General features: G+C 39.6%; 1 long non-coding RNA gene across 1 annotated transcript; it reads left to right on the top strand.

Annotated features, from left to right (window-relative positions):
• Positions 1-87: 87 nt before the first annotated feature.
• LOC128316374 (uncharacterized) lies at positions 88-24,304 on the top strand. Its single transcript, XR_008300191.1, has 3 exons — positions 88-638; positions 17,250-17,361; positions 20,692-24,304. It is a non-coding gene; the product is annotated as an uncharacterized LOC128316374 (long non-coding RNA).
• The last annotated feature ends 1,112 nt before the right edge of the window (positions 24,305-25,416 follow it).

Raw genomic sequence — 25,416 nt, 5'->3', positions numbered from 1 at the left:
GCGGGAATTAGCCAAAGAGAGTTCGCAAGGGGGTGGGGTCGGCCGCGCCCGGGCGCCCGCTCATTGGGCCCGGAGACCGTCACTCAGAGGAGTCAACTAATTTTATACATTCCTCGCTGAGCTAGACCACGGCTGGGAGTGGGTGGTGGTGGGGAAAAAAAAAAAAAAAAAAAATGCTGCGTTTGCTGCTATCTCTAAGAAAAGGGGGTAAATGGTATGGGCTAGAACCTTGCGGATCGTGTTTTAAACTTCTCCTGGGGTATTTACTACGTCCCAGATCGGAAACGAAACTAACCCACCCCAGCCCCCTTTTTAAGGAAAAACAATTGCCTCTGTGTCACGGGCAAGTACGAGTCCCGCAGCGCGTGGAGCAGAAAATGGCTAGCTTTAAGTCATGCAAATAAAGGAAAACGGCAGCTCACTGTTCTTCCCTTTCATCTTGGGACTGCTGGGTGTTCCCTTAGATGGGGAATTTAGAACTTCAAAAGCTCCGGAAAGGTTTGGACGAGAAAACCGCGCGACCCAGCTCTGAATTGTTATCCGGTGGCGTTATCAGCCATGTGCTGCTGCTTTTGCTTTTAGCGGTGAAAATCACACCACACGAGCTTCGGACACACACAAAAAAATGAATCTTTGAAGTAAGAAAAATTACTATTTACCTTTTTAAGTACCTTAAGGCTGTTGCTTTCATGCACTATTGAAAAGGGAGGGGAGGAGGGGAATCTCAATTGAGTTCAACAAGCCACATGAGAATAATTACTATTGAATGGAGCCAATTGCAGTGGCTGAGCTATCAATTAAGAATTAACTAACATTTACCCTTGACAGATATCGTGCTGTATAATCCCCTTGGCTAACAGAACAGAATGATTCTCGGGAGATGGTTCTTTCAGTTTGCCTAATATCTGATCCAAGACAGAACTGAATGGTGAACTGTGGCTCTATTTGTATGAGATATAGATAGCACAGTATCCATTATCTTCTGGAAGTACAATGAATTAAGTATTGGCTTTCTGTTGGTTTGTATTGTTTGCTTTTTGATTGATGACAACATCTCCTACATTTCATTATTCTGCCAAAAATTGTAGATAGATGCACAGAGTCAAACACTGTGCCTCATTTAATCCTCACAACCAATCTGCAAAGTGTCATTAGCCCCACCTTAACATAAGATATCAAAGGCTCAGCAAGATTATATAGAAGTAAATTACTCCGGAACATCCGGAACTGGGCTTGAAACCAAGAACCATTTGACTCCCAAACCATTTTCTCCCTTTATAGTAGTGATTGCCCACGACAGACACTCATTCAGACACTATAATGCTGAAAAAATCCATAGACCCAGACTTCTGTCACAGATCCACTTTCCATTATACCATTGTGCTGTTTGTCAGACCTATAGTATTCCAACCTCATAGCGTATTTCTGACTTCATTTTTCCCCAGCTCTAAGTCTTTCTATGCATCCATCACCACCAAATGAGTTTTCTAAAACACTGTTTGCTTTTGCCATTAACATCTTCTCCTCTAAATCAGACCCCCTTTCCCTACAATTCTTAGCTAGCCATTCAAAACTCTCCCTAACCTGGCCTCTATTTACCTTTCCCACCTTATCTCCCATTTCACTCCTGGGAAACCCTCTGCTATATTCCAGCTGGTCTACTCACAGATCGCTGCTTGATTCTTACCTTCTGGCCTACCTGGAATACCAGCTCTTCTTTGTGTTAACTCTTGCCCTTTCCTCAAAGCCTAACTAAAGTCGTAGTCCTCACTGTGTGCTACAGTGAATGGAAAAAGGGCTGGGGGTCCGTTGCGCAGTTCTGGCACTTACTTACTGTGTAACTGGGCAAGGCACTGAAGCATCCATCAGAAACCTTGGTAACGACACCTTTATACAATGGGGCTGATAATACATCAAAGGTTATTGTAAGGGTTATTGAGGTTGTACAGAGATATAAACATATGGGTAATTACGTCCAGTTTTATGTATTTCCTTATCTTCCCACAGGATTAAGCAAGCTCCATGCTTAATCCTCTTTGTATTCCTTACACGTTATTCAAACACTCAAAAATATGGGACTACAGAAAAATGGATCATCATATCGCTCCTAACCCCCGTCCATTCCTTAATGCACCCAAACCACCAATAATCTCACAGCCGGAAATCATAACTATCCCTGCCCCCTCAGTCAGGGACACACTTGTCGGTGGTGCCTGTTGCCTGCTTTGTTCCCCAAATGCTTTCCAACAGTGGCTGGGTGGCTACCAGTCATTCTTCCAGCCCCAGTCCTAGGATGGCTGCATCCTGGCTCACATGCTACAACCAGCAGTAGATGGGGGAGGGAATGTCCCACCCCCATAGGGATGGCTGGATGGAATAACAGGAAGTCGCCTCCCATCCCCTCTGCAGCTGGAGTGATAACAGCTGCCATCAGAGTCCAGAAAACAAAACAGTCAAGAGGAAAGCTGAAAACAGGCCCAGGCTGGAACAGTAGTGTTCAAACCAAGGGTTCCAGAGTGGGTGAGGAAGGAACCAATGGGCAAGTTCAGCCTCCTTCTCCCTGCACCCCTCCTCTCTCTGTTCTATCTACATTTAGGCTTCACCATAATGCTTCATTTACCAAAAAAAAAAAAAAAAAAGGACATATGTATAGCACTGGCCTCTGGCTATCTTGGAGAAGCCCCAAAGGATAACAGCAATGTAGCAGAAGTGAAATAGGATGCATGAGGAACAGATACCCAGACTTTACCCATTATCCTGGATTCTAGCTGGCTTCATGGAAAAGTCCATCTACAACTCCTGTGGTTTCAACACTAATGAGCTCTGCAGGTCTAGATATCTATTTCCTGCCTAGTTATTCCTATGGTTAGCCTTACCTTTAATACCTATAAATTGTGCCAGATGCTAACACTATGGGGTACGGGTAGGGAGAGGAATACTTTGAAAGTGGGAGAAACCTGCAGGGAGTAACAAAAATAGAACTTGAAATGGACTGTAAAGGTCATTTAATGCACCAATTGGCTGGAAGAACCCCTTCTACAGCATTCCTCACAAGTAGCCTTGAAAGGCCCTGCTTGGATTTACCTGGCAACGAGGAGCATACAAACTAGGAGAGAGGCCCACTCAAGATCTTTCTTCTAGCAAGCAGATCCTCCTTTTTTGACTTTCCCCTCCAAAGACCTTGGTCCTGTGTCTCATTTAACCCTCATAACTGCTCATTAAGGTGCATGTTATTAGCCCCCTTTCGCATAAGGAATCAAAGGCTCAGTAAGGTTATATAAATGAATTGTTCCCGAATACCCGGAACTGGGACTGAAAGCAAGGTCTCTGACTGCAAGCCCTATTTTCTTTATACATCTAAAGCATTGCTTGTCCACAATCTACCCTTTTTCAGTTCTGCCCTCCAGAATAACAGGGACGGGTGGAATCTTTGTTCCCCCTTCCCCAAGCCCATGCAGGCACAAGGACACATCCCCCACTTTGTTTGGATGCAGAGACCGGGAGTTCACCTGACTCATCCAGGGCACGTCATGTGCCTGTTCTGGTCTGTACGGGCTTCCAGCTGCTGCTTCTCTAAAGCACGGTCCTGATCATTCTTGACTCCTTTCAAAACACTTGAATGTCTCCCTTTACCAGGGTACAAAGCCCAAACTCTCTTTGGGCATCCAAAGGCCCTTACATCCTGGCCTCCAACTTACCTTTCTGCGCTCAATCATCCACTCTTCTTCATATTCATATTCGCCATGCAAACTGAATGGCTTTGCACCCATATTCCCGAAAAATATTTCTTTCTCAGTTAAGGATGGTTTTTGTCCCTTTCTAGTAAATGCTACTGCACAGTGTTAGTGTGAGGATTTGATGAGATGTCATGTGCAAGGTGACAGAGGACATTGCCTGACACATAATAAGACACCGTAAACATATTTTCCTCTTTGTTATGCCACAAAACAATTGTACTGTTATTTTTATACATGGCTTATGTCCCTCACTGACTATAAATTCCTGAGGGCTGGATGCCAGTTTGTTTTATCTTTATGTTCGTTAGGGAATATAAAGTCATGCTTCATCCTATAGATATTCAATAGAAAGTCACTGAATGAACAAATGAATGAATGCTGACTTTTGCTCAAAACTCCTAACCTCCTGAGCTAGGTCTTTAGAAGTTCAGTAAGAACTCTGCTAGCGTTGTCTTAAAAGATGTGGGTGCCTCAGACTGTTCTTGTCCCAGTCCCACTGCTAACCACAGAGTGAGTAGGACACATGGTATAAATCATGGACCCAAATTCAAATGAAACACGCTTAGATTTAGAATTCCTTCTAAAGGAAATTGTGGCTTATTCTGTCTGATTCTAAGCATGGCATTGGTGATAACCCAGACACCATTTTAATATCCTTTAGCTGGACACTAAGCCACTATTCAGCTATCACCGTATCATCGTTTATGAATCCAACCCTCCTCCCTATTCCCTTCCTGCCCATGGAGACAGGTTAGAAATAGGACCAGTATCTCGCTTCAAGCAGGGTCTGATTTTAATCACTCTTTCCTTGCAACCCAGAACACACACGTTATTCTCTGGTTACCTGCCAGACAACTCCAAAAGTGCAGTTACATTCAATTACCCATTTTATTATTCTATATTTAAATGGAAAACAATCTTAATTAAAAATAGAGACTATTGCTTTTCATGATCTTTGATTAATATTCAATTAATGGTTAAACTAAACAAATTAAATTCCCTTAAACAGTTAATCCCATTTACAAACATACTTAATTGAATTTCCTAAAAAGCATGTCTGGTTCCTACACTCTGCGAGAGGCCAGCAAGATGGCAAGTCAGCCCTTTCAGTACACAGCAGCAATTCTTATTTTCCATTCCATGCTGATGGTCAGCATAGCATTCTTCCCAAGCAGGCCAGACCCTCCCCGGGGCTGCCAGGCCTTTCCAGGGGTGACAAGTCCTTGCCATTCCTTCCTACCAACATGCACCGTGCACAAACCTTTGCAGAGGTCCCGGGAACATTTTCACTTAACAACAGAGCATTATACATAACCAGTAACTCCCCCCCTTTGATAATCACCTCCCACAATATTTAGTGAAGCTCATTTTTTAAATAATATATCATGGCTCACTACTGATCACAATTTACCCAGTTTGACATTGTAGTGTACCCTCTTCTCTGGATGAGCGCCATGCAGGATTCCCAGCCCTCAGACTAATCCATTAATTTCTACCCCATTCACCTTTTTACCTGACAATCATTAATTTACTGTTGCCTTATTTTGTCTCTCCTAATCTTTAACTAGAATTCTTCTACTTCAGGAGAATTTACATTTTAAATGGCATGTTAGATTTCAATCCAGAAACCTCTAAGAGGATTAAGAGGAATGAGTTTTAGTCAAAATAGATGTAAAATGAGGATGGGTCAGCTGGTTTAAATAAATGCTCTCATTAAAGGGACGTGGCAAGTTGAAACAAGTTGCTGATTAGCAAATCTTTAGGTTAGAGCATCTTATCTCCCAAATCCTATAAAAATGAGTTTCTCTCCTGCTCTCTCTGTCTCCTCCAGTTTCTATCTCCAGAAAGGCCTTTTCACTTGAAGGAAGCTGACTGGGTAGCCTGTGAATTACAAGATAATTAGTACTGTGGTTTGTTAAACTAGCCAGGGTATTAAGGGAACAAGGAGAAAGTGTCTCAACCATCACCTTAGTATATGTCTTTTAAGTGCTTTGAACCTTGTTTCTCTTATCTCTCCGTATATAATTTCCATGTGACCCTATATTGCTTGACTTCTCAATTAATTATAGTGTAATAGCCATAGAACTACCTTCTACATTGCAAGATGCTGTTTCTGAAAAAGATCATCACCCATTCCTGAATAAAAAGAAGTGTAAGAAATAGCACCTCTTCTTTGGTAAAATTAAATAAAGCACGTAGGATCACTTGACATTTTTGACACTTGACATAAGACGTAAATGACCTCATCATCTATAAATGGAATGACATCTATAAATCCCATCTATAAATGGAATGACAATAATGCTAAAGAAAGAGCACTGAAATGGAGCCACAAACCCCTGGATGCTGCCACCCCCACAGCTTGCTTCTGACACAGTTCCACAGTGGTTCTTTACACACACAATTCTCAGTCAACCTCCTGAAACCCTTGAACAGTTTTGATTGGACCTCGGATTCCCACCTGAATCAAAGACAGCCAAGTGTAAACTTGCCAAAAGCCTGGAGCAGACACAAGCATGGGAACTCATCAGAGTTCCCTACTAACTAGTCACTAAGTGGCCCCATCAGATTCTGTCTCCAGACATTGAATGTGTGTGCCTGGGTGGCTCAGTCGGTTAAGCATCTGACTCTTGATTTCAGCTCAGGTCATGAACTTGTGCTTCATGAGATAGAACCCTGCGTTGGGCTCTACGCTGACAGCATGGAGCCTGCTTGGGATTCTCTCTCTCCCTCTCTCTCTCTGCCCCTGCCCCTCTTGTGCCCTCTTTCTCTCTCTCTCTCAAAATAAATAAACATTTAAAAAAAGACATTGAATGTGAGGCACATAAAAAAAAACAGAGAATAGGGGCGCCTGGGTGGCTCAGTCAGCTGAGCATCCAACTTCAGCTCAGGTCATGATCTCACAGTCTGTGAGTTCAAGCCCTGCATCAGGCTCTGTGTCTCCCTCTTTCTCTGCCCCTCCCCGCTCAATGCTCTGTCTCTCTCTCTCTGTGTCAAAAATAAATAAACATTAAAAAAAATTAAAGGAAAAAAACAGAGAATAGAAAAAGCAAAAAGAAGCAGAGAGGCACGTCGAAAAGCAATAAGCAGAAGCATAAGTAAGTAGAAGCATGAAGTATAGAAAGTGAGATCAGAAGAAAGTCAGCAACTCAAAGCAAAAAGATGTAGATGCTGAAAGTCACAAACAGAAAAGGCAGCAATCAGAACCATGAGATAGTAGACACTGTAAGAGTAGGGGGAAATAGCTGTAGAAGTAGTAGAAAATATAACAATGATAATAAAAAATTATAATTGGGAATGCAAACTGGTGCAGCCACTCTGGAAAACAGTATGGAGGTTCCTCAAAAAATTAAAAATAGAACTACCCTACGACGCAGCAACTGCATTACTAGGTATTTATCCAAGGGATACAGGTATGTTGTTTCGAAGGGGCACATTCACCCTAATGTTTATAACAGCACTATTGACAATAGGTAAAGTATGGAAAGAGCCCAAATGTCTGTCAAGGGATGAATGGCTAAAGAAGATGTGGTATAGAAATACAATGGAGTATTACTCGGCAATCAAAAAGAATGAAATCTTGCCATTTGCAACTACATGGATGGAACTGGAGGGTATTACACTAAGTAAAATTAGTCAGAGAAAGACAGAAATCATATGACTTCACTCATATGAGGACTTTAAGACACGGAACAGATGAACACAAGGGAAGGGAAGCAAAAATAATATAAAAACAGGGAGGGGGGCAAAACATAAAGGACTCTTCAATATAGAGAACAAACAGAGGGTTGCTGGAGGGGTTATGGGGGGGGGATGGGCTAAATGGGTAAGGGGCATGAAGGAATCTACTCCTGAAATCATTGTTGCACTATATGCTAACTTGGATGTAAATTTTTAAAAAATGATAATGATCATAGGAAACACCGATTTCTGTGTCTCCGGTACTATTTTAAATGCTTGAAATATATTAACTTCAACCTGGTGAGGTCTGTTTCCATTTCAGAGATGAGGAAACTATGCCACCAAAAGCTTGACTTGCCCGAAGTCACATGCTAGCATGATTGAACCCAATTTAGGACTAGAGTGTGTGCTCAGAGAAAAGCTGAGTTAACAAGAACGACAGATACAGAGTTACTGTTGGATATTTAACCAGGCTCCAGTTCTTATGAGGCTTGATGGTTCAGTGGTTTCTTGCATTTCCTTCATTCCCCAGATAATCTCGTTCTGAATCTCCATCACCTGAGATAGTATGAACACTTGAAATAATCTAATACTGTGTTTTCAAATGAGATCATAAATGTGAGACCATTTTACCTTCCCTGAAAGAAATGGCACGAAGTGAAGTGTTTTGATTCCGAAATGAGGTGGAATTCCCGAAGATGTGGTCTGGTGATCGAGATGGAGTTTGTCTCTTAATCACGTTTCTTTGCGACTTCACTTTGAGTCAGGCTCAGTCTGTCTTGGTGGTATATTTTTCCACGCTCTGTGGGAATTTTAGAATGTGTTAGTTTTCAACATGCAATTATCATTACATATTAATTAAATATAATTATATTAATTACATGACCCTGTTCTACCTCATTCCTTCCCTAAGCAACTAGAACGAAGAGGCTATGATTATAGGGGCAATGAACAAAGACCAAAAGAAAAGAAGCTTGAAGATTGTTTTATCTTTCTACCACCTCTCACAAAGCAGCCAGATCACTTAAGATATTGGAGGAGTTTAGATTTATTCTAATTATAATGAAAAAAAAAATCAGGGCATATGCTACTACTCTCTTTTTGTTCATTAAAAAACAAACTTTTCTCAATCAACCCCATTTTGCTTTTATTTGTGAGAGTGACCACAGATACGAGGACAGGTGATGCTTTTTTTTTTTTTTTAATGTTTATTTTTGAGAGAGACAGCGACAGAGGGCGAGTAGGGGAGGGGCAGAGAGAGAGAGAGAGAGACAGAATCTGAAGCAGGCTCCAGACTCCAAGCTGTCAGCACAGAGTCCATTGCAGGGCTCAAACCCACAAACTGCGAGATCATGACCGGATGTTCAACCTACTGAGCCACCCGGGCGCCCCAGTGATGCTTTCTCATAGGGCTCATTAGCAAGCCTCTGAGCTTTGCTTTCAAAAGGGCTGTCAGTGGATATTGTGAATCAGTGCTTCCGTCATCATGTTAAGAAAGGAAAGAGTTGGAGCCTAGATTCAAACCTGCCTTTGTAGAGGTGGAGTTGCAAAAAATTGAAATCTGCTGAGATACCAGCAGAAGATTTAGAACTTTATGTGTTGACTAAAAATTATTTCTTTATGCTATAATTGTTTGAAAAGTTGTTAGTGCTGGGCATTTTATTCTAATTCGTTCAACACACTGGCTTCTAAATGCTCTTAGAAGGGAATAAATATGTCAAAGAAAATAATCACCCCTTCCAAAATGCCACTCAGAATCCCCTTACTTTCCCTCCTAATGAGGATTAATCTTATAAGGATCAGCTTTATTTGTCCTGTCCTATTTTCGACATCAGAGTTGTGTTCAGTTGCCTTCTAAAGCTTTATTTATTTATAGAATAAGAGAGTCATATGTGTGGAAATAATAACACTTTTGTCAGAAAGTCAGACAGCAACTCAGAAGCTCCAGGGTCCAAATACCACTTCCAGTGGAGCAGGAGGGAGTGAGGAGAAAGAAATCATATGCCCTGCACCAGGGGCCCTAAGACTATAAAATAAGCAAATTACCAAATAATCTGCACTGTTCACTCCAACAGAGTCTCTCAGCTCTGAAATGTCCCTGCCCCCCCTCCATGCACACTCTCCCCTCCCACCGACTAATGTCTCACTGACCATAGAGAAAAAAACCAAGCTATTCTTTCTTGTGACCCTGTGACTCAACCTCAGCAAGACATTTAATGCTAAACTTTGAACACCTTTCTTGGTTACCCTTTCAGGTTTTCTGAGAACGTAGTCCTAGAATCTGATTTAATCTTCTCAACAAACCTAAAGTAGGTGCAGTTATCATCACCACATTCCAAATAAGGAAACTGAAGTCTAGAAGCAGAACTGACTTCATGGGTGGAAGATGTGTGGAGTCACCCAGGGCCCACACTTAGAGGGGCTTCATACTTGGTTTAATTCTCTACTGTCACCATCTTGAAATTCTTAATTTTTTAAGAGGCCCCTTTACACTGGGTCCCACAGATTACATAGTTTATCCTTTCTAGAAGGAGTATATTTCCCAAGATACCCGCATTGATTTGCTAAAGTGATGAAATGAAATACCATAGACTGGGTACCTTAGGCAACAGAAATTGATTTTCTCACAATTCTGGAGGCTGGAAGTCCAACCAAAGTGTCAGCAGGCTTGGTTACCTCTGAAGTCTCTCTCCTTGGCTAGTAGATGGCTGCCCTCTTTCTTTGTCTTCACATGGTCTTCAGAATTATGGCCTACCCTATTGACCTCATTTTAACTTAATTACCTCTTTAAAGAGCCTATCTCCAAATATAGTCACATTCTGAGGTAGTAGGCATTAGGTCTTTGACATATGAATGGGGGTGAGGGGCAGGAGGTAGGGAAACACAATTCAGTTCCTAACAGTCCCATAACAACCAGTTAGTGGAAGAGCCTCTAAGATTTGTTCCATTCATTATTCTCTATTTGCCTTCACAAATACCCATGTAAGTATGTGCGAGTGTCTGTCTCTTCTTATCACCAATAGGAGAAGCAGAGGCACAGAAAGGTCAGTACTTGCTATCATGAAATAAGATGGCAATACAGGAAATTTATTAGTAAAATGATAGCACAGGGTTGAAACCTCAGCTCTCCTGGCACTGGGTCTACTTCTGGGCCAGTACTGCCTTTCACAACCTACACACACAGACACGGCTGCCAGGAAAGATGGCCCCTCTCTACAATTATAGGTTGTTGGACTGTCTGCCTTTGGTAGATTTCAAAATAGCACAGTTGACTGTTTCTAGCCAGAAAAAAAAAATCACTACTCTTCCCCTCACAAGTTACACAAAGGCACCTCTGTGGAATACATCCAACACACCATTGTGTAGCTGCTTTATCTCATTCTTTTGCTGGCTCCAAGCTGTGAGCATGAGCAGTGAGAAGTGAGTTTGTGGAGATAACTGGGGAGTAAGGTAACTCATTTAAATGATAAAACAGGAAACCCATTTCCAGTTTGGACATGGATAGTGTTTTCATATGAGCAGATCTGGAGTCTGGACTAAGGACTTGGGAGTATCATAATATGGAATGGCAAGGAGGTGGGTGAGGGGGAGCACCAGCTTTCTTCTTTTAAAAAATTTTTTTTCAACGTTTATTTATTTTTGGGACAGAGAGAGACAGAGCATGAACGGTGGAGGGGCAGAGAGAGAGGGAGACACAGAATCGGAAACAGGCTCCAGGCTCTGAGCCATCAGCCCAGAACCCGACGCAGGGCTCGAACTCACAGACCGCAAGATCATGACCTGGCTGAAGTTGGACGCTTAACCGACTGCGCCACCCAGGTGCCCCATAAAGAAAAGAGTTCTTGGTGACAGCTAGACACGGAAAGCATTTGCTGTGCTTTGGTTCACAGCTACAGCGGGGTGGGAAGGGTGGCAGATCAGGGACTGTACTGTGGTCCTAGTCCTGGCTCTGATACTAATGTTGGGCAGGTTACTTCACCTCTCCAGACCCTAACCTTCTTTTCTGAAACGTGATGCTTTAAAATCCCATTCCTGTCTCTCAAATTCAGTATTATTGATGGGGTGTAACAAGTTTTTCCTTGCATGATCAAGAGAGCATAGCATAGAGTTTTTCATTTAAACTCAGTTCCCAGTTGTTGTAATGTGATCGTTTATAATGTATTAGTTTTTAAGAAGACATTTTCCTTTATGATTAGAAATATCATGCATCAGTGGGGAAACCAGATGTAACCAGGTGATCAAAGTTAACATTACTAATAAGGGGCAGATGGACTTTGTATGCTTCCAGATATGATGCCCTGAGCAGGACACAACACCATTTAGGTGATATTCTGGCTCAAGATGCATAATCTGAATCTAATCATGAGGAAACATCAAACAAACCCAAATTGAGGACATTGTACAAAATGATTGGCCTACTCTTAAAAAACAACAACAAAACAAATGTCACTGGCATGGAAAGAGAGGGAAACGTTGAAAGCAAATTAAAAAGACAAATAACCCACACATATATGGCTAATTAACTTATGACAGTAGAGCCGGGAACATACAATGGGGGAAAGGACAGTCTCTTCAATAAATACTGTTGGGAAAACTGAACAGCCATATACAAAATAATGAAACTGGACCACTATCTGACCCTATACACAAAAATCAACTCAAAATGGATTAAAGACTTGAATGTAAGACTTAAAACCATAAAACTCCGAGAAGAAAGGCAGTACCCTCCTTGACATTGGTCTTGGCAAAGATTTTGGGGGATTTGACACCAAAACAAAGGCAACACAAAAATAAGAAAATGGGACTGCATCAAACTAAAACGCTTATGCATAGCAAAGGGGACCATCAACACAATGAAAAAAACAACCTATCGAATGGGAAATAATATTTGAGTATAATATCTAAAATATATATTTAAAAAACTCATACAATTCAATAGAATAAAACAAATCTGACTAAAAAATGGGCAGAGGATCTGAATAGATATTTTTCCCATGATGACATCTAGACTGCCAACAGGTACATGAAAAGATGCTCAACATCACTAAATATGGGGAAATGCATATCAAAACCACAATGAGATTCTACCTCACACCTGGTAGAATGGCTGTTATGAAAAAACAAGAGAGAACAAATGCTGGCTGCGATGTGGAGAAAAGAGAACCTTTGTGCATCTCTGGTGGGAATGTAAATTGTAGCCACTATGGAAGACAGTATGGAGCTTCCTCAAAAAATTAAATATAGAATTACCATATGATTCAGTAATTCCATTTCTGGGTATTTATCCAAAGAAAATAAAAACATTAATTCAAAAAAATATCTGCACCTCCATGTTCCCTACAGCATTATTTACAATAGCCAAGATATGGGGAACAACCTAAGTGTCCAAACTTGATGAATGGATTAAAAAAAAAAAAGTGGTATATATACAATGGAATATTATTCAGCCATAAAAAAGAATAAAATCTTGCCATTTGTGACATCATGGATGGAACTTGAAGGCATTATGCTAAGTAAAAATAAGACAGAGAAAGGCAAATACCTTATGATTTCACTTATATGTGGAATCTTAAGACAAAAAACAAACAACAACAACAACAACAAAACCCAAGAAGCTCATAAAAACAAAGAACAGATTGGTGGTTGCCAGAGGCAAGGGATGGGGGTGGGCAAAATGAGAAGGAGTCAAAAGGTACAAACTTCCAGTTATAAAATAAGTCATGGGGATATAATGGATAGCATGGTGCCTGTAGTTAATAACACTGTATTGCATATTTGAAAGTTAAGAGAGTAGATCTTAAAAGTTCTCATCATAAGAATAAGAATTCTGTAACTATGTATATTAACTAGGCTTATTGAGATGATCATTTCACAGTATATACCAATATTGAATCATTTTGTTGTACACCTGAAACTAATAATGCCAGATGTCAATTATGCTTCAATTAAAAAAAAAAAGACAAATAATACATGATCTTGGACTAGATCTTGTATAGGAAAAAAATTTCTATAAAGGACAGTATTGGGACAATTGACAAAATTAAAACATGGGTAGTTGATTAAAGGAATGTATCAATGTTAAACTCCTTAAATTTTATAACTATACTATTGGTCTGTGAAAGAATATCCTTGTTCTTAGGATATATACATTCAAATATTATGAAGTAAAAGGAATTATATATGCAGATTTTCAAATGGTTCCAACAAAAATAGAGTAGTTAGTAAAAAAAAAATGTGGCAAAATGTTAAATATTGATGAATCTGGGCAAAGGATATATGAAGTTCCTCATTTTTTTCTTACAAATATTCTATAAGTTTGAAATTATTTTGAAATAAAGTATTTTTTAAAGTAGTACATGTACATTGTATAACATTTTCAAAAAGTCTCACCCCCCAGAGATAACCGTTAACCTTTTGTATATACCTGATTTCTTTCTATTATGTCATGACAGCTGGACAGGAGAAGGGTTCATTGTGCTTAAACTCACAGTACAGGGGAGTGGGAAGGGTGGCAGATCAGGGCCAGTAATTGGTTTGGGTGGCCTATAATCTACCGTACCCAATGGTTCCCAAGAAGTCTGCTGGGAGCTTCTAGGAAAGATTTGTCCCTGTTCTTTTCTTTTGTTGCATGTTGTATCACACGAAGACATTGGTGCAGCAGTAACCACTTGCTATCTCCTAAGTAACGTTCTAGATGCTAAATACACAGGGCTTAACATGTCATTGTTCCTGCTGTCATAGAATTTACAACCCAGTTTGGGGAGGATGTGTGTCACATAAAAAGGCTACTGCATCCAGACAGATCTAGATTCAAACCTTGACTCTACTATTCACAGCGGGACTATGGACAAGCCACTTACCCTCTATGTACCTCATGCATAAGAATGGGTATAACAACAATACCTGGCTTATCAAGCTTCTTCACAGTGAAGGTCCATCTTGGGACATGAAGGGAAAGCCAAGAGAATGGAAGATAAGGTGGTTCAGAGCACTGGCATCATTGAGGTGCTTAATTAACTGAACCCTGGAACCAACCTGGCTACAGACATTTTGTCATGTGATGTAATAAATGTCCTTATTCTTTTTTTTTTTAATGTTTATTTGTTTATTTTGAGAGGCAAGGGGAGAGCCCAGGCAGGGGAGGGGCAGAGAAAGAGAGAGAGGGAGAGAGAGGGAGAATCCCAAGCAGGCTCCATGCTGCCAGCACAGAGCCTGGCGGGGGGCTCAAACTCATGAACTGTGAGCTCATGACCTGAGCAGAAATCAAGAGTCAGATGCTTAACCGACTGAGCCACCCAGGCGCCTCATGTCCTTATTCTTTAAGTCAATATTACTTAGGTATTCTGTTATAGACAAAAGCATTCCAACTGTTAAGCCTCTATTTTTAAACAAGATAATGTGACCATTTGCTGTGCTCACTCATCAGTCACATGTAGCAAAAGCTCTTCCAAAGGAAAAACAAGTCATGGGACCAAATCTGGGTTTTGAGCATGTGGTAAGGTCACTATCCAGAAGCTAAAGGAAACACAAGTGTCTAGATTGGGACAGGCTGTGTGGGCTTCATGCCCAGAAGTTGGGAAAGGTCGAGGGGGCACCCTTAATCTCTAGTGTACCTCTGAGTACTAGAATAAGTAATGGGATTTAGACTTACTTTGACTTCCAGAGGGGGATTCAGTTTGGAGAGTAGACAAAGAGGAAGCAGAAAAGGTTGTAGCTCAATCTGGGTGAAAAGTGGGCCACTGGCCATTCCAATCCTATGTCAATGACCTTTGCATCAACGTGACTTCTGGGAGTAGTGATGAGTGGCAGAGATGATGCCAGAGAAGGGCGATGTGGCAGGTGGCATCTGAAAGCAACTGCACTGTGGAGGCTGAACTTGACACTTAACACGTCAGTTCATTGATTCATTGATAAATATTTATCGAACAGTTGCTATATTCTTTTAAAAATTTTTTAGAGTTTATTTTGAGAGACAGAGAGAGTAGAGGCAAGGCAGAGAGAGGGAGAGAGAGAATCCCAGGCAGGTTCCATGCTATCAACATGGAGCCCAATGAGGTGCTTGAACTCACGAACCATGAGGTCATGACCTGAGCTGAAACCAAGAATTGGACGCTTAACCAACTGAGCCACTCAGGCATCCCAACACTTGCTGTCTTCTAAGTAATGTTCTAGATGCTAAATACACAGGGTTTAACATGGCATTGTTTCTGCTGTCACAGAATTTACAACCCGGTTTGGGGAGGCTATGTGTCACATGAAAGGCTACTGCATCCAGACAGATTTAGATTCAAATCTTGACTCTACCATTCACAGTGGGACTATGGACAAGTGACTTCTTCTCTCTGTGCCTCGATTACCTCATGCATAAGAATGGGCATAACAACAATACCTGGCTTATCAATGAACTGTGAGGATCAAATAATAAAATGCATATGAAAGATTTAACATGATGCATGAAACACAGTAATCACTTCATAAACAATATAATTATTTTTTATTATTGTATGTGTATTATTAAATTATTAGTTAATAACAATCATTGTTACATTTATTATTTACATTTGTGTTCTTCTTGTGCTAGAGAATAGAATTTTGCTGAAGATAATCTGCCCTAAAGTTGATTGTAGCCTTATCTGCAAAGCCACTGAAGTTATGTTGATGTGTTCGCAGTCTTGCAGTCAAAAAGCACTCATTACTTCATCAATATAAAAAGCTTCTGCACATTGAAAGAAACAATCAGAAAAACTCAAAGGAATAGAAGATATTTTCCAATGACATTTCAGATCAAGATTTAGTATCCAAAATCTATAAAGAACTTATCAAACTCAGCACCCAAAAATCAAATAATCAAGTGAAGAAATTGGCAGAAGACATGAATAGACACTTTTCCAAAGACATCCAGATAGCTAACAGACACATGAAAACATGCGCAGCATCACTCATCATCAGGAAATACAAATCAAAACCACAATGAGATACCATTTCACACCTATCAGAATGGCTAAATTAACAACACAGGCAACAGATGTTGGCAAGGATGCTGAGAAAGTGGAACACTTTTGCTCTGTTGATAGGAATGCAAACTGGTGCAGCCACTTTGGAAAACAGTATGGAGGTTCCTCAAAAAAATTAAAAATAGAACTACCCTATGACCCAGCAATTACACTACTAGGTATTTATCCAAAGGATACAAAAATGCTGATTCAAAGGGGCACATGCACCCAAATGTTTATAGCAGCACTATCAACAATAGCCAAATTATGGAAAGAGCCCAAATGTTCATCGACTGATGAATGGATAAAGAAGATGCGGTGTGTGTGTGTGTGTGTGTGTGTGTGTGTGTGTGTATAATGGAATATTACTTGGCAATCAAAAAGAAAGAATGAAATCTTGTCATTTGCAACAACATGGATAGAACTACAGTGTATTATGCCAAGCGAAATATGTCAGTCAGAGAAAGACAAATATCATACGATTTCACTCGTATGGAATTTAAGAAATTTAATTCCACTCATGGAACTTAAGAAACAAAACAGATGAACATAGGTAAAGGGAAGGAAAAAATAATATAAAAACAGGGAGGGAGACAAACCATAAGAGAGTCTTAAATACAGAGAACAAACTGAGGGTTGCTGGAGGGGTGTTGGGTGGGGGGATGAACTAAATGGGTGATGGGCATTAAGGCGGGCACTTGGGATGATCACTGGGTGTTTAGTGATGAATCACTAAGTTCTATTTCTGAAATCATTATTATACTATATGTTAATTAACGTGGGTTTAAATTTTTTAAAAAAGCACTCATTACTCTCTTTTCCCCAACACTTTTCACAGAGGCACAAGACAGTTTGAGTGTGAGAGGCTGTGAAGGTCTCAGGAGCTCCAGGACTTTTCTCCCCTCAAATCAGCCATATTCTTCCCTGGAGTGTTTACCTTGATCTGAGAGGTAAGAATTCACTTTGCCAAATGCAGAGAAAACACCATTCACTTTTGGAAGGAATTTGTGCCACTAAAAATTCCAAAACCCAGGACATTTTAGTCACTTGATCTGCTCTGAAAGATTTTTCTTTTTCTCCCTAATGCTTCACTGACCAAATTCAAAGAAGAAAAATAAGAAAACAAGAAACAAATTATTCCTACATCCACACATAAGAACATTAGCTGTGTAGTGCAGACGGAATATCACATGTGGTATCATTTTGAAAGGCCTGGATCTCATCAAGTACAAGTACAGGAGGATATTTGGCCATGTCTGAGACTGCTTATTAGTCAAGTACTCTTCATTTGGTAAACGCCAATGTCACAACAGACATTACTGCTTGTTCTTATTCAGGAAAGGAAAATAACCACATAAACAACACAAGAATTTGATAAAACACCAAAAGAACTGAATTCAAACATGAGTAGGCTCATCTTCTACCTCACCCAAATATCACTCAAATGCATTTAATTATGTACTTGATGATACATTATTAAAACTTTTCTTTGCTATCATTTAATTCCAAGATAGCAGCTAACCATAAATTAAAATTTGTCTGGATCCTCTTACTGAAGAAAATAAAAACCTCCATCATATATACATATACATGTATGTATATATATATATTTAAATCAAACTGGACTTTGAAAAGTAATTATCTCATCCACCTCTGCCTCCACCTCCTCAGTTCCTCTTAGATCTAAATCTAAGAGTCTGGAACAGTAGGAAGACATATACAATAGGACTGTAGATTAGGTTGTTAGTGGTTCACTGATGCCATTGAGCATCCAGGCTATTTTTATCTCTTGTATCCATCAGCTTTGCCCTAATAATGGTTTCAAGCCCAAACTAGACTGTACATTCCCCTCATGGCTACAAAATGATCTAAGGAATTTCAAGCATCAAATCTGCACACAGTGACATCCAAAAGTAAATAAGAGATTTTTCTTTCTACTGTCTCCTTTTAGGATAAAGGAAACAGCGCAGAAACTTCCCCTCCCCCAGTAGTTATACCTTCAAGTATCATTGGTCAGAATTTAATCACATGCTTACTTCTAAACCAATCATTAACAAAGAGATCAGGGCCACTGTGATTGGATTAGGCCAATCAGGATCTGATCCAGAGTCCTACAGGACAAGGGTACTGTATCTCTACAGCAAGAAGGGGAAGTGAGGAATGGCAGCTGGGAAAAATATTGCTACATTCTTCTGAACTTAGCTTTATTTGTTAGGCTGTACCACTTGGAGATCATAGCAGCAAAATCAGTTAATTTTAAATTGAGGAGAAAGAGAGAAAAAGCCATCGGCTTACGCAGTCAAACAGAAATGACATGTCACTTGGTCAGTAACTATTCTACGATATTGAATATTAATGAGCCTCCTCAAATACCCATAGAAAAAGAGATTCAAAAACTGAAATTAAAAATAATTAAAAATTAAGATGGTTTCAGACTTCATGAAGTTATGCCAAAATTGAAAATAACCTCTGAGGTGACTAACAGGCCCTTTAATGACAAAGGGGCTATCCTCTCTCACCCTCATACGCATCATCCCTCATTGCAAACAAAATGTCCTGTGAAAATCTCTATCTTTACCCAGTTCTGGTTGGCCACAGGCATGGGAACCCCTAATTTGAAGATACCATCTTATCTACTTCTAATCCAAAGTGAGCAGTGTAACCTTCAGCTCAATTCCACCTGCCAGTGAATTTTTTTTTAAGTGAAAGTATTTTTTTAATGTTATTTATTTATTTTTAGAGAGAGAGCAAGAGAGAATGAGCAGGGGAGGACAGAGAGAGAGAGAATCCAAAACAGGCTTCATGCTGTTAGTACAGAGCCCAACATGGGACTTGAACTCACAAACCGTAAGATCACGACCTGAACTGAAATCAAGAGTCAGCTTCTCAACTGACTGAGCCACCTAGGTGCCCCCTGCTAGTGAATTTTTTTTTGCTTCCTTGGGATCCAATAAGTCCTGGACCCCTTATCACATTTGTTCCTACCAATTTGCTCTCTCTAGCCTAGGTGATTCCATAGTCTATGTGAATGAATTTAGTCATTATAACTGGGAAACTCATTTGCCGTATGTGGAGCATGTTTTTCTCTTTTTCCTCTAAACTTTTATTCAGGTGCAAACCTCACAGATTTTTCTCCTTCGTGATTACCTGACCTTTTTAGACTTTGACTCCTTCACCCTAGATATAACTCATTCCTCTTCAGCCTTTTAGCTTTCAGAGCAAAATAATCTTTCTTAGTAATTGTGATGCTAGCATCCCCCCTTTCAAATGGATGTATTTTCTTGTATTATGCATATAGATAATGTAGTGTCTCTATAGTCCTAGTCTAGTCTCTGCTCTTATGGAGCTTAAATTTCAACAGGAAGAGACAGGTGAACAATAGACCTAATAAATGAATAAATTATCTATCTATCTATATATATATACATACACACATATGTATATATACATATATGTGTATATATGTGTGTGTGTGTATATATATATATGTTAGAAGTCACAGTAAAATAAATAGAGCAGAGAAGAGCAATTGAGAAGGATGGAGAGGGGATGAAGATTACAATATGAAACATGATGACCATATAAGTCTCATGAAGATGATATTTTTAAAAATTGAGATACAATTCACATATCATAAAATTCACTAGTTTATAATATACAAATTCAGTAATCTTTAGTATATTCACAAGGTTGTACAACCATCACCACTATCGAATTCCAGAGTATTTAATCACTCTAGAAAGAAATGCTGTTCTCATTATTAGTCACTCCCTCCCCACCCACCCCCATCCATAAATCTATCTTGTCTCTATGAATTTGCCCATTCTGAACATTTCATGTAAATGGAATCATATAATATGTAGCCTTTGCATCTGGCTTCCTTCACTTAGCATAATGTTTTCAAGGGTAATCCATGTTGAGGCATGATTCAGTACTTCATTCTTTTTTTGCAGTTGAATAAATACTCCATTGTATGGACATATCATATTTTGTTCACTCATTAGTTGATGGTTATTTGGATTGTTTCTAGTTTTTAGCTATTATGAAATGCTGCTAGGAGCATTCATGTACAAGTCTGTGTATGGACTTATGTTTTTATTTCTTTTGGCTATACACCAGGAGTGAAATTACTGAGTCATAGGGTAACTGTACATTCACTTTTTGAGGAGCTGTTTTTCTAAGAGGCTATTTAATTTTACATTGCCATTAGCGTTATATCAGGTTTTCAATTTCTCCACGCCCTCACCAATCCTTATTACTATCTGCCTTTTTTATGATAGCCAAGAAGATAACATTGGAGCTAAGATTTGAAGGCAATGTGGAAGTGAGCCATGTGAATATTCTCAGTCTCAGAGAAGAGACTGACAGGCAAGGGGACCAGCCAGGGCAGAGCCCTTGAGGTGAGAGTGTGGCCGATGTGCTCCAGCGATAGCCGGATGGACAGTGAAACTGCAGTGGTATGATCAAGGGGGCAAGTAGAACAGGGTGATGTGAGAGCCAAGAGAGGGCCAAGTACAGGTCGTTGAAGGTCATTGTAAAGATTTTGGTTTTACTCTAAAAGAAATGGGAGGCCATTGAAGGATTTTGAAGCAGAGGGGTGATTTGATTTGACGTACATTAAAACAGTATCACTCTGACTGCTGAGCAAGGGTGGAATTAGGAAGAATCAGAGAGACAATTAGAAAATTTTTGCAATAATGGTGATTGGTACTCAAGGCAGTTGGTATCAGGGAGGTAGTGGGAGTGCTTCAATTCTGCATGTGTTTTAAGGTAGAACCAAAAGATTTCCTATTAGACCTCAAGTGGAACGTGAGAAAGAAAGGAGTCAAAACTTGTGGTTCAGTTACTTTCATTTCAAGAAATAGTACCTCAGGAAGTATATTCAAATTCATTTCTTCCCTATTAGGTCAGACCCAAAGTTCTTAATTCGGTAATCTCACATATTTAAAAATATTGTCCACAGTAATAATAAAAACAACACCCTACAACCTGTTAAGCATCAAGTCCTTTAATTCAACTACCTCATGAGGCAGGTGTTATTTTCCACTATTTTTACATGTGTAAACAGAGATGTGATTAATAACCAACAGCTTAGGACCAATCGGAAACAGCCAAATATGCACCCCTAACCATTATGTAAGATGCCCTGCTTCTAGTTAGCCCAGCTACATCTTCCTCATGCCAATAGCCACATACCTGAAGCCTTCCTTTTTTTTCACTGTAAAGCTTTCCCACTCCTCTATCTTTCTTGAGTCTCTGTTAAGACACAAGTGAAGGTGGCTGACTTCCTTGCAAGTTTGAAATAACTAGCCTTTGCTTATTCTCATTTAATTGGTCTTCATTTATTTTTATTGGGGTCTTAGGTCAGGTTCCCTGGGAAATGGACTTTGAGATCCCGACCTGAGGGTAGGTTTATTGAGGAGCACTTTCTAGATCATCCCCTCTGAAGGGGATGATGGGAACAGCACGGGGCAGAGAGAGAAGCTGAACTACGACACAATAGTTGCACTACAGCTTTAATGGATCTCATGGGGAGCTCTGAGTCGGGATGGCGCTTCAGAAATGTACCCTGGCCTGGATCAGTTGTTGGATGTAGCCTACCCTTGGGAAAGGAGAGGAGCCTTAGGTGAAGGAGATCCCTTTGACCAAAGACAAGCCCAAAGGGAGATCCTAGCTGTGAACTCTCAGCAGCCAATACGCTGAACAGCTGGGGAACAAGTGCTTGGATCCCCTTCAGAGCAGGGGGAGGGTGGAGATTAGGTGACCCTACCAAACACACGGCTGGCAGCAGATCATGACTCTAATGTAACTTCGAATCCAAATTTAAAGCTTCCTTCACTACAGCGTAGCTGCCTTCACTAAAAAATAAACGACGTATGGAGATTCTGTGACCATTTATTTTCTGTCCTCCTACTCCAAAACCAATATCATATTTGTAAAGTGATTCTGATGTTTTTGGTAAGTGATTGTGAGCATAGTGGTTGACTCAACTGAATGTGGCGTCTAAAAGATCTGAAATAAAACCCAACCACACAAAGCAGTTAACTGAATTGCCACATATAGCCATTTATATCATCTTAATACTATGGTACTTTACTAAATGTTTTTCTCTCTCAGTGGAGTAGGACATTGTGACACCCAGCTTTCTAGCTTGAGATGTTGATAAATTGAAAATAAATTGATATGAAAATAGTATCATTCCCACTTTAAGGCTATTCATCCCCTAGTGAAAATTATTCCACCTTAGTTTAAATATTAATAAAGTATATCTTAGAAGTCAGTACAATATGAATTTATTCCTTAAAAGAATCTATTTCCCTACATTATTTTCATCACTAGTGTTACATGGTCATTGCAGCACTTTTGGCTTTACTTGAGCTAGTTAAACTCAATGCTTCTTTTTTTGGTTTTACACACAAATCAGCAGATACCGTATCCAGCAATGGGAATTTTCCTGAAGATTATCAAAAAACATACACCCAGTTCTGTCTACCAATTGGTCTGAGTAGTCCCTTTATTTGAAAATAAATCTGTGACTTCTAAAAAAAAATCTGTCAGCATATTCTCTCACTATCACAAGACCTTTTGAATATATTACTCATTGTTCCCAGAGCTTTTGGATTTTTTTTTCCCTTTACTGTTTGTCCTGGAAATTTCCTCATCCATACCCTTGCCTTCTCCCTCCCCTAAAAAGGAGTCCCCTCTTGATTAACATTGTATGGGATCTCAGCCAAATTGGAATCCCAGGTAGCTTTTGCTCATAGCATAGTATGGTGGTTCTTAAACTTTGAGTCCTAAGACTTGTTAGGGGAATCTATTAAAATGGAAGATATTAGAGATTCATCCTAGATCTAAAGATTTAGAATTTCTGGAGGTGACGCTCAGACAACTGTATAACTGAATGTTTCTTTGTGGAATTCCATTCAGTATCACGGCCTGAAAAACACTCAGAAGTACATTTCACATTTCTAGACACTGATACGGTTTTCTGGTTGTAGAATATCAGGATGAAATTGGCATTTGGAGTCTATTCTTTTCTAACATTGTGCATATATATAATAGTCTATAGAAGAGGAAATAACAGGCTGGCTTTCGCTAGCAGTAATCCACTTGTATAATCAGGGCTATCAGAATAGAAACATTACAAATGTAAAGAATGGGGGCTGTTTGAGAAAAATTGCTGTACAAGAATTGGAAGGACCTGGTGATTTCTAGAATGTTAAAGCAAAAAGATAGCAAAGGAGTTGAAGGTATCATTGGGAAAATGGCTATGATGGAAATTATTGAACAAATATTAAATGTAGCACTTGATGAGGTGATAGGGAGACCACAAAGAGAAAAACACATAACTTAGATTATTTCAGTAGGTATTTCTTGAGTATCTATTGTGTGCACAGCATTGTCCTAAAGGGTACCAAGGCATGGTTCCCAAATTTGGCTTTGTATTATATTCAGCTGGGGAGATTTAAAAAAATAAAGTGCCTGGACTTCACATTAGCTCTACTGAATGTAAATATCTGGAGGTGGGATTGAAAATCTTCAATGTGTAAGGCTCCCCGAGTGATTCTGATGCATTCAGTTAATGGACCGGTTATTTGGGAATCACTGTTCCAGAGACCACAAAAATGAGTGAGGCTGTGCTTTTTGAAAGGACTATATAAACTGGTTTGTTGAGTAATATACTCTAGCAAGTTTCCTTACTCTGCCTTATACTCATGGCTTCTAAGTTTTACTCAGATGTTTCTTTTCTCTGAAATGCCTTTTCCTCATCTCTGGCATGAAAATATTATCCATCCTTCAAGATCCGTTCAAGTGTAAGAATTGGGGCCACATTCCCTATCACCACCCTTCCAACCCCACATCCAATGCACAACCCAGTGTCGTAGAACCCATCCTTACAATGTCTTCTTCACCCCTCATCTCCTTTCCATCCTCGTCTCCCCATCCTTCACTCACCTGAACCACTGAATGGCCTTTTAACTCATCCCTCACATCCCTTCTGTTCTCCTAAAGCCAATGTGTTCTTTATGGTTCTATTAACCTTAAACAGTTCAATTAAAACTGTTTTTCATATTGCAGATAAAGTTTACAATTTCCCCATTACCTACACAATTAGGGATAAAAATGCTCCAGTTGAGCATTCAAAACTTCTGTATCAATTAAAATTTCTTTTATCATAAGCAACAGAACCAACTCTGACAAACTTCAGCGGAAAAGGTATAGAGTAGTTCAAATAGTTAAAATAGAAGTTTCAAATCATTTGTCTTTTTTATATGATTCTTCTCAAAATTCTCATTCTCATTCTTATTTTATTTATTTTATTTTATTTTATTTTTTAAGTAGGCTTCACACCCAGTGTGGAGCCCAATTCAGGATTTGAATTCATGACCCTGAGATCAAGACCAGAGCTGAGATCGAGAGTCAGACACTTAACCAACTGAGCCATCCAGGCACCCCCCAAATTCTCATTCTTAGAGAATGTCTGATTCAATATATTCCCAACTGTTGTTAATAGAAAGAAAGGGGACACTGACTGGAAGACCACTATAATTATGCTCACTGGGTAAAGATAGTTCTTTCAAAGCAAAATTAGGGTCCTGTTACTAAAAGGAAAAATGAATGTTAGGAGCAAAACCAAGAAATATCCACTACTAGCAAAATATGGCCCCAATCCAATTGAAGTAAAACTGATATTGATGAAGAAGAATTCTGTGTTTTCCTTTTTGAGGAAGCAAAGGTCAAAATGGGGCAAATACCGAGGAAGCTAATACTGGATAGTCTCAGGTTCCCAGGGTTGGAGAGGCTAGGGGTTTGAAGTAAATGTTTAAACAACCTCTGGAATGATTCAAGAAGTAATTGTGAGTCATAAGGGTAAAGATAAACTGTTTTCATTTTTTCTGTCTGTGAGCAACCAATTTCCTTTTAACTATAATGTCCTTTGCTGAACATCCAATAGTATTTTTTGAAAAATATGTCAACCACCATAATACAAGAACAGCCAGAAT

Source organism: Acinonyx jubatus, chromosome B4 (genome assembly GCF_027475565.1).
Source record: "Acinonyx jubatus isolate Ajub_Pintada_27869175 chromosome B4, VMU_Ajub_asm_v1.0, whole genome shotgun sequence".
NCBI lineage: Eukaryota > Metazoa > Chordata > Mammalia > Carnivora > Felidae > Acinonyx > Acinonyx jubatus.
Note: the sequence above shows the minus strand (reverse complement) of the source record. Positions and strands in the feature narration are given on the sequence as shown.